At 46.6% G+C, this 18,534-nt stretch overlaps 1 pseudogene; it reads right to left on the bottom strand.

The window, feature by feature from the left end:
* Positions 1 to 1,149: 1,149 nt before the first annotated feature.
* LOC115644392 lies at positions 1,150 to 2,110 on the bottom strand (annotated as a pseudogene).
* Between the last annotated feature and the right edge of the window lie 16,424 nt (positions 2,111 to 18,534).

Raw genomic sequence — 18,534 nt, 5'->3', positions numbered from 1 at the left:
GAAAGGGTGAAACCAAGGCTTTTCATTCCTCCATCTGTGACATTTTTAAGATCCAAAAAATTCACATACTCACACTCAAATGCCAATGAAATATATATTTATTAAGTTAGAGTAAAAAAGCTGCTTCCACAAGATTAAGAGTGATAACATCAAAAAAGAAATAAAAATTATAATTACTTATCTGACAGCCAGAGTAAGGGCCTGATCCCATTTTCACTAAAATCAAAGGAAAGATGGTTCTTGATTACAGTGGGTATTAGATCATACCTTAGACTTTATTACATCTTTTGAGGTGATTCACTGAGCCTCTCTACCTTTTCTCAGACATGGAGACAGGAACTGACTGATAGCATTCAGCATCCTGAGACTCAAACAGACTCTCAGTCATTGCTGAGAGAGAGAACCAGCCAAGGGACAGCTATGATCTTTTCCTTCTGATCTGTGGAGTGACTGAAGTGTTACATAACTCAATAACAACAAAAATATGGACAAAATATAATTGAGTGAATTAGGTGGCAAGTAGTTTTAAATGCTCAATGTTTTGTGACTTGCCAGGGCAGAGAAACTCTCTGGTAGGACTGATGCAAAAGTTTCAGAAGTAGCAATTTTGCCTAAACACTGATCCTGCAGCTAGGAGCCACAACCCCCAGACCAGCACCTACACTAAGCATTTGAGCATGCCTATACTGAGGCATGTCTGATGTGGCCTGTGTTGGTAGCCAAAAAGCTAACCCCTGTAGCTTTTAGATAACTGGTTATGCTGCTGTTTGAGTGCTGGGCATGACTTCCTATCAACTCACACAAAGAAACAATTCTGAGTTTTCAGAGACACTTCAGTGTGCAGTAGGTATATTTTCCACACCTCTTAAGAAAGGCTGTGCATTCTTCTGAGCTGGCACTTGTAGAAACAGTTGTATAGGACTGTGGGATATTTATCTTTAAAAATAGGAGAGGACCCCTGGAATTTTCCAGGAAAGTGATCTTGTTTAAACAAAACAAAGCTCTATTTTCTGAGCTTCTCTACATGATTCCACATACAGAACCAGATTCTGCAGTCATTTACATGTATGTAAATTCATAATAACTCCTTTGACTTCAGTGGAATTACTCTAGATTTACTCCAGAAAGCACAATTTGGTCTATGCTCTTTTATATGGATCTACTTCTCAAGTGACACTTGGCACAGTGCAGAATCCTGGCTGATACCTGTTTCAGTTTGGGATTGCCCAAGATCAAGATCATAGAGTGTCCCATGGAATAGGCAGCCATCACAACTGTACAGATGACATCCCAGCTGCTGTTAGTTGGGAAGATGTTAGCTAATGTGAGAATCAAAGCAACAAAATTGAAAAGATATAGGATAAGGAAGGAGAAGATGGATTTGATGGCACCCATGTGGGCCTCCATGTTGGGATCTGTGATGTCACTTGCCTTGTTTTCCATCTTCCTGGTGTGTCTCCACAGAGGGGTGATCAACAGGACAGTGGAAGCAACAAACACTAGTAAAGGCAGACATATCCCAATGTTGTTGAGAAGAATCTGGGGAAACAAATTGATCTCCTTCGCAACTGTCCCCTTTGTGCTGTTTGCCATGGAGTTGTTGCAGTGCACATTGTAGATGTTCCACAAGAAAGGAAAACTGCTCAGTAAGGAGAAAAGAGATGATTCTACCACATCCATTGAACCAGAAAGGACATTTTTCACTTCAGCCAGATGAACAGGGTCTGGGTGAAGCTGGCAATCTTGGCACAGTAGAAGACACTGAGCCAAGCAGCAAATCAGAGGCTGGAGTAATTCAGAAACATGATAAGAGTATTGAAAATGTTGTATATCTTATCCTCATTATAAAAGGCTGGATAGAACATGCTGCAAACCACCATCAGCATGAACCAGGTCTGCAGGCAGAGTCTGGATAAGCTCAGGAAGATCAAGATCATATCACAGTAGGACAGTCTCCTGATCATGACCCAGCTGGTGAGATTGATAGCCACAAAATGACTCCATTTCCCCCAATTTCTATGATGGATTCAATGGCTAAAACGATCAGATAGAAGAGAGAAATTTGAATTGGCTTGTCTGCCCTCCCGGAAGCACAGTCTTCACCTGACATCCTTGTGGGCTCCTAAAAGCTCTGGACATGTAGGAATATGCCTGCATATAGATTCTGGTGTCAGCTGGCTGCTGTCCCCAAAATTCCTGCCTATTTATCTCAGAAGAAGAACACTGCAATAGATCATTTCTCATTTATTTTGTTTATTTCTTGCATTATTTGATGATCAAAAGTCCAGCTATGTTTTCTGGCCATGCAAATTGGGGAAGGCTTAAATTACTTCCTATTTACTTCTCAGACAGAAGGGCTTGAAAAGCAGTTTGAAAATCTTACTTTTTATAAGTTCACAAAGTTCTCCCTGGATTCATATCCCTACAATGTGTGTACCTTTTTTTATCCCAGCACTGGACCCTGAACCCTCTCTTCTTTCACTGATTGGAACCTTTTATTTTGGAGGAGTTGAGGGACAGATCCTATCAACCTGAGAGAGTATTTAATTTTTTTTTATCCAGAACTTTCAATCCTTTCCTTTTCTACACACAAACACACAGCTAGATGTTTTGGATCTCTTTTATTTCACTTTGAATGGTTTTTATGCCAGTCCTTGGTGTGTTTTGGTTTTATTTTGCTTTGTGTGTGTTTGCAGCCTTGAACTTGGGGTTCGAAAACACAAAAGTCAAAGGAAAACACAATCAAAACTGCATGATTTGACCTGGTTTGGAATCAAAGCAACTGACTGGGGATTTGCTGCTGGTGGACTATTCAATACACCTCAGCTTCCAGCCTAGTATATTGATCAAATTCTGATAGAGCTACTTATTGCTCCTCCTTTCAGTTCTGCCCTCTGGCTGGAAGAGAGATCCGAGGTCTCGCTCCCCTTACGAAAATAAGAACATAAAAATGGCCAGGCTGGGACATACCAATGGTCCATCTAGCATTGTATCTTGTCTTCTGACAGTGGCTAGTGAGAGAGAGTGAACAGAAAAGGGCAGTTTATCAAGTGATAAATCCTCTCATCCAATCCCAGGTTCTAGCAGTCAGCAGTTTAGGAACACTCAGAGCATGGGGTTGAATCCCTGACAATCTTGACTAATAGCCATAGATGGACATGTCCTCCATGAACTTATCTCATTTTTTTTAACTCTGTCATACTTTTTGGCTTCACAACATCCCCTGACAATGAGTTCCACAGATTGACTGTGCATTGTGTGAAGAAGTACTTCCTTATGTTTGTCTTACTTACTTACTCACTGCCTATTACTTTCATTGAGTGATGATTCTTCTGTTATGTGAAGGGGTAAATAACACTTCCTTATTCATTTTCCCCACACCGTTCATGATTTTATATATCTCTATTATATCCCCCATTAGTCATCTCTTTTCCAAGCTGAAAGGTCCCAGTCTTCTTATCATCTCATATGGAAGCTGTTCCATACCCTTAATCATTTTTATTTCCTTTCTCTGTACTTTTTCCAATTCTAATATATATTTTTTGAGATGGGACAACCAGAACTTCATGCAGTACTCAAAGGGTATGTCTACACTACTAAATTAGATCGAATTTATAGAAGTTGATTTTTAGGAAGCGATTTTGTACAGTTGATAGTGTGTATGTCCCTACTAAGTGCATTAAGTTGGCGGAGTGCATCCACAGTACCGGGGCTAGCATCGACTTTCGGATCGTTGCACTGTGGATAGCTATCCCACAGTTCCTGCAGTTTCCACTGGAATTGGAATTCTGGATTGAGATCCCAATGCCTGATGAGGCAAAAACATTGTCGCAAGTGGTTTTGGGTAAATGTCATCAGTCACCCCTTCCTCCGTGAAAGCAACAGCAGACAATCGTTTTGTGGCTTTTTTCCATACAGACACCATACTTCTTTCAGCAGACGGTGCAGTAGGACTGCTAACCATCGTCATCCAAGCATCGCTTCCGCTGCAACTCTGCTCTCCTGCTCCCTGGTACCATGAATCCACCTCTCAGGTCCTCTCAATGTTCTTTATAAATATCTATTCTCTTGGTATCCCGTTGTCTTCTACTGCTTCCACTGCAACTCTGCTCTCCTCCTTGTGTCTCGATAGCGAATTTCTCCATGTTGTCTGTCATGGGCTCCCGGGAACGTGTGTTCTTCGTGGGCAAATGTGCGCAGTGCTAACCATTGTCCTCCACCACTTCCGCTGCAACTCTGCTCTCCTGCTCCCATGAATCCACCTTGCAAGTTCTCTCATCATTCAGTATAAATATCTATTCTCGTGGCATCCATTGTCCTCCACCGCTTCCACTGCAAATCTCTTCCCCTGCTCTCCTGCTCCCATGAATCCACTGTGCAGGTCCTCTTGTCATTCGATATAAATATCTATTCTCGTGGCATCCATCATCATCCCCTGCTTCCACTGCAACTCTGTTCTTCTGCTTTCCCACAGAAGCCATACCACAGCAAGCATGGAGCCCACTCAGCTCACTGCTGCTGTTGTGAGCATTGTAAACACCTCACACATTATCCTGCAGTATGTGCAGAACCAGAACCTGCAAAAGCAGGCTAGGAGGCTATTACAGTGTGATCACAATAGTGATGAGGACATGGACACAAACTTCTCTCAAAGCACGCGCCCTGGCAATTTGGACATCATGGTGGTAATGGAGCAGGTTCATGCCACTGAACGCCAATTTTGGGCCTGGGAAACAAGCACAAGCTGGTGAGACAGCATGGTGTTGCAGGTCTGGGATGATTCCCAGTTGCTGCGAAACTTTCGCATGCTTAAAGAAACTTTCACGGAACTTTGTGACTTGCTTTCCCCTGCCCTGAAGCACAAGAATACCAAGATGAGAGCAGCCCTCACAGTTGAGAAGCGAGTGGTGATAGCCCTCTGGAAGCTTGCAACACCAGATAGTTACCGGTCAGTCGGGAATCAATTTGGAGTGGGCAAATCTACTGTGGGGACTGCTTTCATCCAAGTAACCAATGCAATCACTGAGCTGCTGCTATCAAGGGTAGTGACTCTGGGAAATGTGCAGGTCATAGTGGATGGCTTTGCTGCAATGGGATTCCCTAACTGTGGTGGGTCCTGCTCTTATTTGGCAGATTTGCTCACCTCAGTGATCTTCCCCACAGTCTGGGTCAACTTCTCCTGTGTCTGATCAGGAATTGGGAGGTGTGCGGGGAACCCGGGCCCGCCCTCTACTCCAGGTTCCAGCTGAGGGCCCTGTGGATTGCAGCTGTCTAGAATGCCTCTTGCAACAGCTGCATGACAGCTACAACTCCTTGGGCTACTTCCCCATGGCCTTCTCCAAACACCTTCTTTAGCCTCACCACAGGACCTTCCTCCTGGTGTCTGATAATGCTTATACTCCTTAGTCCTCCAGCAGCACACCCTCTCACTCTCAGCTCCTTGTGCCTTTGGTCCCAGTTCCTCACAGGCACTTCCTTTCCTCTGGCTCCTCCTCACCTGACTGGAGTGAGTTCCTTTTTAAACCCAGGTGCCCTGATTAGCTTGCCTTGATTGGCTGCAGGTGATCTAATCAGCCTGTCTCTCTTAATTGGTTCTAGCAGGTTCCTGATTACTCTAGTGCAGCCCCTGCTCTGGTCACTCAGGGAACAGAAAACTATTCATCCAGTGACCAGTATATTTGCCCTCTACCAGACTCTTGTACCCCACTGGTTTGGGTCTGTCACAAATCCCTCCCCCCTCACTCAACCAAGGGGTTGGACAGCTTGGGAAGCCAGACAGTGCACACGTGACAAGTCATCGGCATTGCTGTGACTGCTCCCTGCTCTGTGTTGCGCATGGAACTGGAAAGGTTGGAGGGATAAGAACCAGCTGGTCTCCCTTATGTTCTTCTCCTTGTTCTGCTGTATCCATTGAAGAGGGGCATGGTCGGTCAGGAGGACAAATCTGCGCCTGAGCAAGTAGTAACCAGGGCCGGCGCTTCCATTTAGGTGGCCTAGGCAATTGCCTAGGGCACCAGGATTATTGGGGGGCACCATTTTGGCCGGGAGGGGGTGCGGCAGGCTGCTCTGATTGACCTCCTGCAGTCGTGCCTGCGGAAGGTCCCCGGTCCCAGGGCTCCAATCGAGCTGCTGCAGGCATTTCTGCGGATGGTCCACTGCTCCCGCGGCTCCGGTGGACCTTCCGCAGGAACGAATGTGGCAGCTCCACCGGAGCTGAGGACCAGGCAACCCTCTGCAGGCACGACTGCGGCAGGTCCACTGGAGCCGCGAGACCAGAGCGCGAGGCGGCGAAATGGCCATGCACCTAGGGCGCTAAAAATACTAGCACCAGTCCTGGTAGTAACGCAATGCTTCCATGGCCTATTTTACAATGAGGCACTCTCTCTCCACCACGGGAGTTTCCTACTGAGATAGAGAATTGGATGTTCCTCCTCCCCGACCATGTGTGATAGAACGGCACCAAACCCTACTTCCGATGCATCCGTCTGTAGAATAAATTCCTTGATGAAATCAGGGGCTATCAGTACGGGGTTACTGTAGAGGTCAGCCCGTAGATCAGTGAATGCTTCCTCTGCTGCGTCAGACCATCTCACCAGATCAGGTCCATGGGCTTTCACTAGGTCTGTCAGGGGGCTTGCACTTGTGGTAAAGTGGGGGATAAATCGTCAGTAATATACCACTACATCTAGGAATACCCGGACTTGTTTCTTGCTACGTGATCGGGACCAGTTTTGGATGGCCTCCAACTAGTTCACTTGGGGTTTTACCAGACCTTTTCCCACAATGTAGGCAAGATATTAGGCCTCTGTAAACCCTACAATGCACTTGGCAGGGTTTGCTGTAAGGCCAGCTCGCCTGATGGTATGAAGGACTGCCTCCACCTTCTTTAGGTGAGTTTCCCAGTCTGGGGTATGAATGACCACATCATCCAAGTAGGCAGCAGCATAACTGTTATGCTGGCGTAATAACTTGTCCAAGAGGTGCTGGAAGGTAGCTGGGGCCCCATGTAGTCCAAAAGGGAGGACAGTATATTGAAAAAGACCCTCTGATGTAGAGAACACAGTGTTTTCTTTGCATCTTCCGCAAGAGGAATCTGCCAGTACCCCTTTGTCAAGTCTAGAGTAGTCAAATACCAGGCATTACCCAGACGGTCCCCTAGCTCATCTATGCGAGGTATGGGGTATGTGTAAAACTGGGATACTTTGTTTAGTCGCGAGAAGTTGTTGCAAAACTTTGTGGTACCATCAGGTTTGGGCACCAGCACGATAGGGCTGGACCACTGACTGTGGGATTCTTCGATGATCCCCAGCTCCAGCATTTTCTTTACTTCTGCTTTTATTTCCTCCCTTTTGGCCGCTGGCATGCGATAGGGTGTCATTGTTATTCTGGTCCCAGGGTTCAAGATGATGTGGTAATACATTTTGGTTGTTCGACCAGGTTTTGTCGAGAACACATCTTGGATCCAGAAGATCATCTCAGACACCTCATTCTTCTGGTCTGGTGTTAAATTGGGAGACACTCTCACCTGTTTGGAAGGCTTGTTTTCCTGGGTTAGGTCTTTTTGGAGAGTTGCGCATGCCTCTTGTGTATGCCAGGGTTTCAGAAGGTTGATGTGATAAATCTGTTCTTGTTTTCGGAGTCCTGGCTGGCGCACTTTGTAGGTTACTTCCCCCATGGGTTCAACCACCTCATAGTGTCCCTGCCACTGGGACAGAAGCTTGTTTTCTGCAATGGATACCAACACCATCACCCGATCCCCTGGTTGGAACTGTCGGACATTTGTCTGGGAATTGTAATAGGTTCTCTGGGCCTCCTGGGCCTTTTCCAAATGTTCTGGTACAATAGGGGTGACATGGGCTATCTGGTCTTGCATCTGTATTATATGTTCTATTATATTTCTCCCCTCATTGGGTTCTTCTTCTCAGATCTCTTTGGCCATATCTAGTATGCCACGGGGGTCATGCCTGTATAATAATTCGAAGGGGGAAAACCCAGTTGAGGCCTGAGGTATCTCCCGGATAGCGAACATAAGATATGGTAGTAGGGTGTCCCAATCCTTCTTTTCCCAACTTACCACCTTCCCTGTCATAGCCTTGAGGGTTTGGTTAAACCTTTCTACCAACCCATCACTCTGCAGATGGTAGACTGAAGTTCTCAAGGTATGTATATGGAGAAGCATACAGAGGTCCTTCATTAGCTTTGACATAAATGGGATTCTTTGGTTTGTTAATATCTCCTTTGGTAGCTTCACTTGGGAAAAGATCCCCACTAGCTCTTTGGCTATCGTTTTAGAGGCTGTGTTCTGCAGCGGGACAGCTTCTGGGTAGCGAGTAGCATAGTCCAAAACAACAAGTATATATTGGTGGCCCCAAGCCATCTTCTCCAGGGGTCCCACTAGGTCTATGGTTATTCGCTCAAAGGGGACCTCTATAATGGGAAAGGGTACTAAAGGTGCCCTCAGGTGGGGATGAGGACTGTGCAGCTGACATTCTGGGCAGGATACACAGTACCTCCTCACTTCTTCATGGACTCTGGGCCAGAAGAACCATCATAGGACTCGTGCCAGGGTCTTCCCTACCCCCAAATGCCCCCCAAAAAGATGACTATGAGCAAGAGTTAATAAAGTGTTCTGGTGTTTTTGAGATACTAGGATCTGCTGTACCTTCTGCCCCTGACTGGTGCAACCCAGTATAAGAGATTCTTCTTCATCATGAAGTAGGGTCCTGGTCCCTGGGTTTTCCCTTCCACGAGGACCCCATCTATGTCAATCACCTCCTCTAATGTTGTTGTACCTTGGATCTTCAGCCTGGTCCTGTCCAAAATTTCCTCTCCCTGGGCTAATCTGCCCGACATCTATGGGCCCAGTCTCTGTTCCCTCTACTGGTTCAGAAGCGTTAGGGTGGGGGTCAGACTCAGGTGCTTCTCCCTCCTGGGTGGCCTCCTTTTCAGCTGCTTGGGTCCGCCTACCTACGAGAGCAACCCTCTGTCTTTGAGTCAGTAGTCGGGTTCCCAAGTCCTTAGCTGCCCTCCTTTCTCTTTTTGACTTTCTACCCTGTCTGGGAATGAAAAATAAATCTGGAGATATTTCAGAGAAGACTGGGGATTGACAGTCTGCTGTGGATGCCTCACTAAATTCAGGATTCCCTTTTTCCTCCAATCCTCCTACTGGGAATAAGTTTCCAAACCCTGGGGAGTCCCTTCCTATAAGCACCGGATATTGGAGTTTAGAGACTGCACCTGCTACTACCTCAGTAGTGTTCCCCTGAATCTCAAGTTTTACTGGGATGGTGGGGTAATAACCAACTGTCCCATGGACGCATGTTATCCCTGTACACTTAGCCCGCAGCAGCTGACTACACTTCACAAGCTTCCCCGAGACAAGCGTGATAGCAGTTCCCGAATCAACCAGTGCCGTGGTCTCTACTTCATTAGTTTCACTAGTCTGATGTACATATGTGGGGTTGGTGAGACCCCCACAAGGTGGATTAGGGAGCATGGGTCTGCTCAGTTCCCCAGGTTACACTGCATCAGCTCCTCAGCATTGGGACACTGTGCAGCTATATGTCCCCACTCCCCGCAGGCATAATATCTGTATGGGGCCCTAGGCATTTCCGGTCTCTTGGTTTGAGCAATCTAACATCATGATCCTCCTCTCCCTCAGTGCTCCGACTCTTTGTGGCCTCTTGTGGGCCTTCAGCCCCTCTTTTTTTCCACTTGGGCCCTCCTGGTGGCCCAGTCACCTGAGCTCTAAGGCTTAGTGCTGCTAGTTTAACCCAGGGTGCGTCTTCCTTAACTGCTGCGGGCTAAGTGTACAGGGATAACATGCGTCCATGGGACAGTTGGTTGTTACCCCACCATCCCAGTAAAACTCGAGATTCAGGGGAACACTACTGAGGTTGCAGCAGGTGTAGCTCCCTTACTGTCCTTGGCCTCTCTACTAGTGCAACAACCTCATCATAGGTGGAGGGTTCGTTCTGGCTTAGCCAGGCACGAAGGTCTGGCAGTAGTCCCCTCATGTATCCGTCAATGACCAGAACCTCTAGTATCTCTTCTGGACTCCGGGACTCTGTTTGCAACCACTTTCGTGCCAGATGGATGAGGTCATACAATTGGGACCATGGGGTTTTGTTTTCCTGGTACTTCCACTCGTGATACCTTTGGGCTCTAACTGCGGTCATTACCCTAGATCTGGCCAGGTTCTCCGCTTTCAGCTGGGGGTAGTCTCTTGCAGCCTCTTCAGGCAGATCATAGTAAGCCTTCTGGGCCTCTCCACACAGGAATGGAGCATGGATGCCAGACCATTGATCTCAAGGCCAGGACTCCCATAGGGCTGTCCTCTCAAAGGCGAGAAGGTATGCCTCTACATCATCCTCCTGTGTCATTTTCTGCAGCCAATGGCTGGCCCATATGATTTGTGTCCCATCATGGCTGCGGTTCAGCTCTGTAAGGGTCTTTACCTGGTTTACCAGTTCCCACAACATAGCTCGGTCTTGAGAAGCCTGATCCATCAGCAGGCGATTAGTCTCTTGCTGCAATTGCACTGCCTCCTGTTGGGCAGCTGCCTGGACATGGGTAGCCTCCTGCTGGGCCGCCATAGCTTGTATCAATGCCCATACCAAGTCATCCATTGTGGTGAAAAACAATAAAAATAAACCCTCTGCTTTTTTTTTTAATCACTCTCCTTCTTCTACCATGCTGTGCACATCAAATCCCCTCCTTGGCTCCAGTTGTGACAAAGTTCCTCCTCTACCTTGGTGGGTCCTGCACTTATTTGGCAGATTTGTTCACCTCAGTGATCTTCTCCACAGTCTGGGTCAAATTCTCCTGTGTCTGATAAGGAGTTGGGAGGTTTGGGGGGAACCTGGGCCCACCCTCTACTCCGGGTTTCAGCACAGGGCCCTGTGGATTGCAGCTGTCTAGAGTGCCTCTTGTAACAACTGCATGACAGCTACAACTCCCTGGGCTACTTCCCCATGGATTCCTCCAAATACCTTCTTTATCCTCACCACAGGACCTTCCTCCTGGTGTCTGATAATGCTTGTACTCCTTAGTCCTCCAGCAGCACACCCTCTCACTCTCAACTCCTTGTGCCTCTTGCTACCAGCTCCTCACACACACTTCTTCTCCCCTGGTTCCTCCTCGTCTGACTGGAGTGAGTTCCTTTTTAAACCCAGGTGCTCTGATTAGTCTGCCTTGATTGCCTGCAGGGGATCTAATCAGCCTGTCTGTCTTAGTTGGTTCTAGCAGGTTCCTGATTACTCTAATGCAGCCCCTGCTCTGGTCACTCAGGGAACAGAAAACTACTTTTCCAGTGACCAGTATATTTGCCCTCTACCAGACTCCTGTATCCCACTGGTCTGGGTCTGTCACACTACCCAGACCAGAAAATAACAGTTGGGGATGTTGAAATGCCTATAGTTATCCTTGTGGACCCAGCCTACCCCTTAATGCCATGGCTTATGAAGCTGTACACAGGCATCCTGGACAGTAGTAAGGAGTTATTCAACTATAGGCTGAGCAAGTGCAGAATGGTGGTAGAATGTGCATTTGGACATTTAAAAGCACGCTGGCACAGTTTACTGATTTGGTTAGACCTCAGCAAAACCAATATTCCCATTGTTATTACTGCTTGCTGTGTGCTCCGCAATATCTGTGAAAGTAAGGGGGAGATGTTTATCGTGGGGTAGGAGGTTGAGAGAAATTGCCTGGCTGCTGATTATGCTCAGCCAGATACCAGGATGATTAGAAGAGCACAGCAGGGTGCGCTGTGCATCAGAGAAGCTTTGAAAACCAGTTTCATGACTGGCCAGGCTACGCTGTGACTGTTCTGTTTGTTTCTCCTTGACGAAAACCCTCCCCTTGGTTCACTCTACTTCCCAGTATGCCAGCCCCCCTCGCCCCTTCAATCACCACTTACAGAGGCAATAAAGTCATTATCATTTTAAAATCATGAATTCTTTATTGATTCATCACACAAATAAGGGGATAACTGCCAAGGTAGCCCAGGAGGGGTGGGGGAGGAGGAAAGCACCAGGTGGGTGGTGGATAAGGGGAGGAGGGAAGGACAAGGCCACACTGCACTTCAAAACTTATTGAATGCCAGCTTTCTGTTGCTTGGACGGTCCTCTGGGGTGGAGCGGTTGGGTGCCCGGAGCCACCACCCACGCATTCTTGGCCATGTGGATGAGAAGGCTATGGAACTTGAGGAGGAAAGTGGGCAGTTACACAGTTACCCAGGGGCAGCAGCAGCAGTCTGTGCTCCTGCTGCCTTTTCTGCAACTCCACCAGATGCCAGAGCATATCAGTTTGATCCCCCAGTAGCCTCAGCATTGCATCCTGCCTCCTCTCATCGCATTGCTGCCACCTTTCATCTAGCTCTTCCCTCCTGTCCTTGCGTTCATTTTCTGCTTTCCTGGACTCTGGCATTGTTTGCCTCCATGCATTTTGCTGAGCTCTTTCAGTGCGGAAGGACTGCATGAGCTCAGAGAACATTTCATCGCAAGTGCTTTTTTTTCACCTTCTTATATGCGGTAGCCTCTGGGATGGAGATGATAGGAGGAGCGTTGAAACATTTGCAGCTGCGGAAGGAAAAAAAGGGAAAGTAGTATTGAAAAAGACACATTTTAGAGAACAATGGGTAGATTCTTTCACAGTGAACCAAGCTGTTAACATTACATAGCACATGTGCTTTCGGTATAAGGTTGCATTTTTCCTCTTATATTGAGGACCTGCTGATTTGATGTGAGAGATCACACACACAGGGCCGGGCAACAGAATTCAGCTTGCAGGCAGCCATGGTAAGACACAGTCTTTCAGCTTCTTCAACCTTTAAATGTAAGGCCTGGTATACACACAGTTTTTGTATCAGTGTACTATTTGAGTTAGAAGACTTATTCTTTACTGAAATATTAATACTGATACAACCCCTAGTGTGAACAAAGTTATACCAGGTACCATGTGGGAATACCGATACTGTTATAAAGCACTTTTATATCACTATAACTGAAACAACATAGTGGTGTTGTACCACTTTATCTATGCCAGTACAGTTAAAGCAGTACAAATTTTGTGGACAGACAAGCCCAAAGTCTACATGGTCCCTGGGGCATGGCTGTGAGGCAAATCAAGATGGAGAATTCACAGAATATGAGAGAGGCACTTTGCTTTCTCTATGAGTATGTCTACACTACGGGATTATTCTGATTTTGCAGAAACCGATATTTGGAAACAGATTGTATAAAGTCAAGTGCATACAGTCACACTAAGCACATTAATTTGGTGGTGTGCGTCCATGTACCAAGTCCAGCATCGATTTCTGGAGTGTTGCACTGTGGATAGCTATCCCATAGTTCCTACAGTCTCCCCCGCCCATTGGAATTCTGGGTTGAGATCCCAGTGCCTGATGGGGCAAAAAACATTGTTTCTGGTGGTTCTGGGTACAGCCTCACCTCTCCCACTGTGAAATCAACAGCAGACAACCGTTTCACGCCTTTTTTCCTGGATGAACTGTGCAAATGCCATACCACAGAAAGCATGGAGCCTGCTCAGCTCAAGACAGCAGTCATGGACGTTGTAAACATCTCACACATTCTCGTGTAGTTATGCTGAACCAGGACCTGAAAAACCAGGTGAGGAGGAGGCAGCTACAGCAGCGCAGAAACGAGAGTGATGCAGACATGGACACAGAATTCTCTCAAACCGCGGGCCCCGGCGCTTTGGAGATCATGCTGGTAATGGGGCAGGTTCTAGCCACTGAATGCCGATTTTGGGCCCGGAAACAAGCACAGACTGGTGAGACTGCATAGTGTTGCAGGTGTGGGACGATTCCCAGTGGTTGTAAAACTTTCACATGCATAAGGGCACCTTCATGGAACTTTTGACTTGCTTTCCCCTGCCCTGAAATGCCAGAATACCAAGATGAGAGCAGCCCTCACAGTTGAGAAGTGAGGCGATAGCCCTCTGGAAGCTTGCAACGCCAGACAGCTAACAGTCAGTCGGGAATCAATTTGGAGTGGGGAAATCTACTGTGGGGGCTGCTGTCATGCAAGTAGCCAAAACAATCACTAAGCTGCTGCTACGAAACTTGGTGACTATGGGAAATGTGCAGGTCATATTGGATGGCTTTGCTACAATGGGATTCCCTAACTGTGGTGGGGCGATAGATGGAACCCATATTCCTATCTTGGAATGGAGCACCAGAGCACCCAGTACATAAACTGCAAGGGGTACTTTTCAATGGTGCTGCAAACACTGGTGGATCACAAGGGACGTTTCACCAACATCAATGTGGGATGGCCAGGAAGGGTTCATGATGCTCACGTCTTCAGGAACACTACTCTGTTTAAACGAATGCAGCAAGGGAATTACTTCCCAGATCAGAAAATAACAGTTGGAGATGTTGAAATGCCTGTTGTTATCCTGGGGGACTCAGCTTATCCCTTGATGCCATGGCTCATGAAGCCATACACAAGCAGCCTGGACAGTAGTCAGGAGTTGTTCAGCTATAGACTGAGCAAGTGCAGAACGGTGGTAGAATGTGCGTTTGGACCTTTAAAGGGACGCTGGCACATATTACTTACTCACTTAGACCTCAGCCAAACCAATATCCCCATTGTTATTTCTGCTTGCTGTGTGCTCCCCAATCTCTGTGAGAGTAAGGGGGAGACCTTTATGGTGTGGTGGGAGGCTGAGGCAAATTAGGTGGCCACTGATTAGGCACAGCCAGACACTAGGGCGATTAGAAGAGCACACCGGGAAGTGGTGCACATCAGAGAAGCTTTGAAAACCAGTTTCATGACTGGCCAGGCTACGCTGTGACTGTTCTGTTTGTTTCTCCTTGATGAAAACCGGCACCCTTGATTGACTTATTCCGTGTAAACTGCCCACCCTTCCCCTTCGATCACAGCTTGCTTTCTAAGGAAATAAAGTCACTATAGTTTAAAAATCATGTATTATTTATTAATTGATTATAAAAAAAGAAGGAGAGAACTGACAAGGTAGCCCAGGCGGGGGTTGGGACGAGGATAGGAGGGAAGGAAAAGGCTACTAAAAAGTTCAAAATAATGACAGCCTTTTGCTTGGGCTGTCCACTGGGGTGGAGTGGGAGGTGTATGGAGCGTCCTTCCACACGTTCTTACATGTCTGAATGAGGAGGCTATGGAACATGGTGAGGGGGGAGGGTGGTTATACAGGGCCTGTAGCATCATTCTGTGATCCTCCTGCTGTTCCTGAAGTTCCTGGAGCATGTCAGTTTGATCCCACAGCAGCCCCAGCGTTGCATCCTGCCACCGCTGATCTTCCTGTCAACACCTCTGATCTTCCTGGCGCCTCTCTCATCTTGAGCATCTCTACTTTCTTCACGTGCATCCCTTCTGTCCTCACATTGGTCCCTCCTGTCCTCACATTCACTGGTATCTTTCCTGTACTTTGAAACTGCATCCTTCCCCTCAATCAGATGAGCTCTTTCACTGTGGGTCAATTCCATGACTTCAGTGAACATTTCATCTCACGTCCTTTTTTTTCACCACCTTATCTGAGATAGCCTTTGGGACGGAGGAGGGAGGCTTGAAAAATTTGCAGCTGTGGGAGGGAGGGAAGGATAAAAAGGGAGAGAAATATTTAAAAAGATACATTTTACAGAACAATGCTTATACTCTTTCACAGTGAACAACACTATTCACATTACATAGCACATATGATTTCAGTACAAGGTCACATTTTGCATATTAATATTGAGTGCCTGCAGCTTTGGTGTTAGAGATCACAGATGCAGGTCCAGGCAACAGAATTTGGCTTACATGCGGCCATGGTAAGCCATTGTCTTTCGGCTTCTGCAGCCTTCATATATCCAGCACCCTCCTTTCCCACATACCAAGCAAAGCCCATTGAGTGCTATGGCTTTCCTGTTAACATGCAGCAGCAGAAATCAAACTCCCCCCATCCTATTCTCTGGGATGATCACTTTACCCCTCCCCCCACCCCGTGGCTGATATCAGGAAAGATTCCTGCTAGCCAAACATGAAAAAGCTCGGCACCAATCACCCCTCTCTTCCCCCCACTTGGCTAACTGCAGGGAATGATTTCTTTTCAGCCACAGGCAAACAGCCCAGTAGGAATAGCCATCTTTGTCCCTTTAATTCAATTCCCATATTTCAATCAGGTTACCATGAACGATATCATTCTCCTGAGGATAACACAGAGTGATAAAGAACAGATGTTGCTTGAATGCCAGCAAACACTGGGACCATACGCTGCCAGGCTTTGTCATGCAATGATACCAGATTGCTTGCTACTAGCATGGCGTGGTCAAATGTCCTACCATGGAGGACGGAATAAGGCTGCGCTGCCAAGAAACCTTCTACAAAGGCTTTTGGGGTACCTGCAGGAGAGCTTCATGGAGATGTCCCTGGAGGATTTCCGTTCCATCCCCAGACATGTTAACAAACTTTTCCAGTAGCTGTACTGGCCATGAATGCATCCCAAGTCCTCAGGGCAAATTAATCATTAAAAAATGCTAGCTTTTAAACTATGTTTTATATTTACAAAGGTACACTCACCAGACGTCCCTTCCATCGCTTCATTATCTGGGATACCCCCTTGGGAAGGCTGGGAGGGTACTTTCGTCAAGCTGAGAAGAAGGTTCTGGCTGTTGGGGAGAACGAGTGCTGCGTGCTCTCCACAAGCTCGTCCTCCTCTTCCTCCTTATCTTCCTCGTCCTCAGAATCCTCAGGCATGGCTGAGATTACCCCCTCCTTGGAATCCACAGTCAGGGGTGGGGTAGTGGTGGTGGACCCTCATAGAATTGCATGCAGCTGAGCATAGAAGTGGCATGTTTTTGGCCAAGCCCCGGACCTTCCATTTGCTTCTTTGGTTTTCTGGTAGGCTTGTCTGAGCTCCTTAACTTTCACACAGCACTGTACTGAGTCCCTGGTGTGGCATCTCTCCATCTCTGCCTTGGAGATTTTTTCAAATGTTTTTTCATTTCATCTTTTGGAACGGAGTTCTGCTAGCATGGAATCCTCTCCCCTTATAGCGGTCAGATCCAGTACCTCCCTTGTGGTCCATGCTGGAGCTCTTTTTCGATTCTCAGACTGCATGCTTACCTGTCCTGATGAGCTCTGCGTGGTCACCTGTGTTGATTAGCTCTCCACGCTGGGCAAACAGGAAATGAAATTCAAAAGTTCATGGGGCTTTTCCTGTCTACCTCGCCAGTGCATCCTAATTCAGATTGCTGCCCAGAGCAGACACAATGGTGCACTGTGGGATAGTGCCTGAAGGACAATACCGTTGAATTGCGGCCACACTAACCCTAATCCGAAATGGCAATATTGATTTCAGTGCTACTCCCTTCATCAGGGAGGAGTATTGATATCTGTATTAAGAGCCCTTTCTGTTGATATAAAGGGCTTCGTTGTGTGGACGGGTGCAGGGTTAATGTGATTTAACGCTGCTAAATTCTATATAAACTCGTAATGTAGAACAGGCCTAACATGAAGATTTTGAGCCTGACTTTGCCTCTCACACCCATGTGTTTCCATTAACTTACACTAGTTAAAATCAGCAGTAACTATTTACTTGTAGTCTTTCCTACAGCACTCATCCCCATAGCATCCAAGCTCCTCACAAATATGAGTGAATTTTTCCTCACATCCACTCCTCTGAAATGGAAGAGTATTATTTTAATAATGGGGAAACTGAGGCCTGAGAGACTCAGTACCTTACACCAGGTCACAGAGCAAGTCTTTGAAAGAGAAAAGAACCAAACCCTGATCCCCTGACTCCCTCACCAATCCTTACACCACTAGACCATCCTTGTGTCAGAAATAGGCTCTTCATGTGCTCTTTGTGGGTTTCTTTCCTTTGCTCTTTTCTTTTATCTCAAGTAAACATCATATAGACTGAAAGTGCATGTTTTGTTTGTGAGGAAAAATGTAAATAGAACAGTAGAACATAGAACAGTAGCTCATAGAACAGTATCTCGTATTCAGGCTTGAACACCCCATCTAAATTTTAAAATTTACGTTGGAGGAAAATCATTGAACTCTTGCAACTGGGCAGAACTGCAGAGTCTTAAGGCATGGATGAAATGACGGTGTAGGAAGGAGGGTTTAGATTTATTAGGAGCTCGGGAAACTTTTGGGAAAGGGGCAGCCTATACAGGAACGATGGGCTCCACCTAAACCAAAATGGAACCAGATTACTGGCACTTAACATTCAAAAGGTCATAGAGCAAATTTTAAACTAAAGGTTGAGGAAAGCCAACAGGTGCAGAGGAGCACAAGGTCTGGACATCCCTTAGGGGAGGATCTATTAATAGAAAATCTCTATGTCCAAGGGAGGACAAGAGGATGGAAAATGATAAAATAAAGGCAGAGTCTGATTAGAAACAGTCAAATAAAAAAGAGTCCCATTCAATTGTATCGTGTAATGGCAGACAGCTAAAAGGAGACAAGTTTTTAAAGTACTTATATACCAATGCTAGAAGTCTAACTAATAAGATGAGTGAAGTAGAATGCTTTATTTTAAATAAGGATA

The sequence above is a fragment of the Gopherus evgoodei genome, chromosome 1, assembly GCF_007399415.2.
Source record: "Gopherus evgoodei ecotype Sinaloan lineage chromosome 1, rGopEvg1_v1.p, whole genome shotgun sequence".
In the NCBI taxonomy this organism is placed as follows: Eukaryota; Metazoa; Chordata; order Testudines; family Testudinidae; genus Gopherus; species Gopherus evgoodei.
Note: the sequence above shows the minus strand (reverse complement) of the source record. Positions and strands in the feature narration are given on the sequence as shown.